Genomic DNA, 2,554 nt, shown 5'->3' with positions numbered 1-2,554 from the left:
AATTTCAAACTATGCATGTGTATATTTTGTTCATTCCCATAAAACTGCAACCAACCAATTAGAGCACACACAAGCTAAAAGTTTGTTTTTAACAACTTTGAGATGTAAGCGTGTCGTAAAAGCACTGTTTGGTTGCAACTTGTGATTAATTTTCTGAATACCGTATCCTAGTTTTGATGAAATGCAGTTCGATTCAATTAAGGCGCGATTTTCATGTTTCAAGAGTACCAACGTTTTTCCAACATCAAAGGAGAAAAGTTTGAAACTTGACATCATACGCTGGCCAAAAGGTTATAATAAGGAGGTACGTTTCGAAGCTTTTGCAATAACAGTTTATATAAGAAAAGTAATTATTTGTATATTTAATAAATACATTTCATTTTTAATTTGTTGTTATAAAGTTCTGGTTTGTTTCTTTATCTTTGCCATCATCTTTATTTTTTATTTATCATTTTTAATTTTAAGCAATTATTGTTACCTATTTATGTAGTTTTAGTATATATTATTTGTTCTGGAGGTTTGTCTTCTTTCACTTTGTCTTAATAAAGACCATCATTTATTACTACATATTTGTTTTGTTTTTTTTTTGATATGGCATTTTTTTGTAAACTACCTAATTTAGAAATTAATCGGTTTATTGTTCTAATGATTTTTCAAGACTCACCCTTTTGCTTTACGAAGTAGGGCGTTTGACGTTCAAACCATTTTATTGATTAAAACTAGTTAACTTTTTGAGTTGTTTTTTACAAATCCTCTACCTAAATATAATGTACTGTTTCTTAGAAAGAAATTAGTAAAAAAGTTTCATTTTTACCCGAGGAATTATCAAAGATATCTAATGTAATCTGAGCATACAATTCAAGCTTATTTATTGAAATCTAATGTAAAGTAAATTAATCAGTGTTGTCGTAATAGTTATAAAATTTTGAAAAATGTCCTAACCGAATCATTTATCTCGCATCTAGTTCCTGAAATTATGATTTCGTTTTTTCTCATTTTTTTCGACTTGTTTGATATTGTATTTTTTATTAACCAGTTTAAAATTAATCAGCTTGTTGTTATGTTATACGTACAATGATGTTTCTATACTTTCAAATGAGGCCAGAACTACTCTTAGAAATCTTTACAAAGTACGGCGTTTGACGTTCAAGCTCTTTTATCGATTGAAACTTGTTGGCGTTTTGAGTTTTTTATTATAAATTATTTACCTAAGTATTACGATGTACTGTTTTCCAAATATCCAACGTAATCCCAGCATCCAATTCAACTTTTAGGATATTTTGACGCCACTAGCTACTATACAGGCTGTGTTTTACCAAGAGCAAACCGCCATACATCAACCAGAGATAGAAAATGTCATCTGAGAAAAGTTTAAATAAATTTTTTCCACCTTTATTTGTTAAAGAGTTAACAGCTAAGTAAAGAAAAACCCTGAATTTTCTGCAAGTTGGTCATGATAAATTAAAAACGATGATATTTATGAAACAATTGCTTAGTTTCAAATCTCATTTAAAGGATACTCTCAATATGACATAAACGTAAGTCTGAAAACGTTTCATTTATGAAATAAAAAAACCAAAACTCTAATTGGAAAAAAATTAAGACATAATAGCTACAAAAATTGCTTAAAATGCCACGCATTGCTTCGATTGAATGAGATTTGGAGCTAAGCAATTGCTTCATAAACGTCATCCTTCTTAATTTATCACGACTTGTACAAAATTCATTATTATTCTTTCATACGCTGCAACTCTTACGAATGGAAATAGAAAAAAAAATAACTTGTTTTCTCAGAATGACATTTTCTATAACTTACAGTTTGCTTTTGTGACACCTGTATACCGGGTGTCTCTTGATAGTTCGTTTCTTAGTAACGCTAACCCGGCAAATTGAAATTTCGATTTTTTGAGGACCGTTTTCGCCCAAATGGAGAATTGACAAAAATGTCGATAAGATAGCCTTTTTCTAGCACTACAAGCTCCATTAATCAGATTTTAATTACTGTTATTCCTGCAGCCAGAAAAAATAAAACTAATTTCTCATGTTAATTTCCTATATCCAAGCGTGCTTGGGACACCTGGTATATGGCGCCAATGTTTAAGGCACCAAGTTTATGTTTTAATTATTATAATATTATTTCTACTAGTCTGCGTCAGAAGTTTTTATAAAATTTTAATGAGGGGTGTTATTTAGATATGTAGGTATAGTTTTTAGCTATAATTTCGAAATAATTGCTGTGTTTTCCAATCCTTATCAATGTCTTTCTCAAACTATAAAAGTGTCACCAAGGAACTGTTTTCTCCATTGTTAAACTCAAAACAAGCAACATGTTTAAATTTTCTTTGGTAAAAGCTGTAATTGCTYTTATTGTAATTACATCTATGATGTCTATAATTTCTGCAAGTATGTTTTCTGTTTAAGTATTATGCAAATCTAGTTTATAATTTTTTTGTGTTTTTTTTATCAGAGACGGCGAAACGCGGCGCGATACCTTAGTTAAAGAAAACATGTCATCAGTGTCGTAACATGTCTTGAATAAAAATTTCAAACTATG

General features: G+C 29.7%; 1 protein-coding gene and 1 long non-coding RNA gene across 3 annotated transcripts in view; one reads left to right on the top strand and one right to left on the bottom strand.

Moving 5' to 3' along the window:
- The window catches only part of LOC123003983 (voltage-dependent T-type calcium channel subunit alpha-1G-like), a 31,841-nt gene that overhangs the window by 25,534 nt on the left and 3,753 nt on the right, over positions 1-2,554 (bottom strand). The gene's annotated exons all lie outside the window — the stretch shown is intronic.
- On the top strand, positions 2,261-2,552 carry LOC123003990. The gene is made up of 2 exons (XR_006412663.1): positions 2,261-2,403; positions 2,468-2,552. It is a non-coding gene; the product is annotated as an uncharacterized LOC123003990 (long non-coding RNA).

Source organism: Tribolium madens, unplaced genomic scaffold (assembly GCF_015345945.1).
Source record: "Tribolium madens isolate multiple individuals breed KSU strain unplaced genomic scaffold, Tmad_KSU_1.1 Scaffold_1;HRSCAF=32;Tcas5.2_LG8, whole genome shotgun sequence".
NCBI lineage: Eukaryota > Metazoa > Arthropoda > Insecta > Coleoptera > Tenebrionidae > Tribolium > Tribolium madens.
The sequence above is the reverse complement of the archived record's forward strand: the minus strand, read 5'-3'. Positions and strand labels throughout refer to the sequence as shown.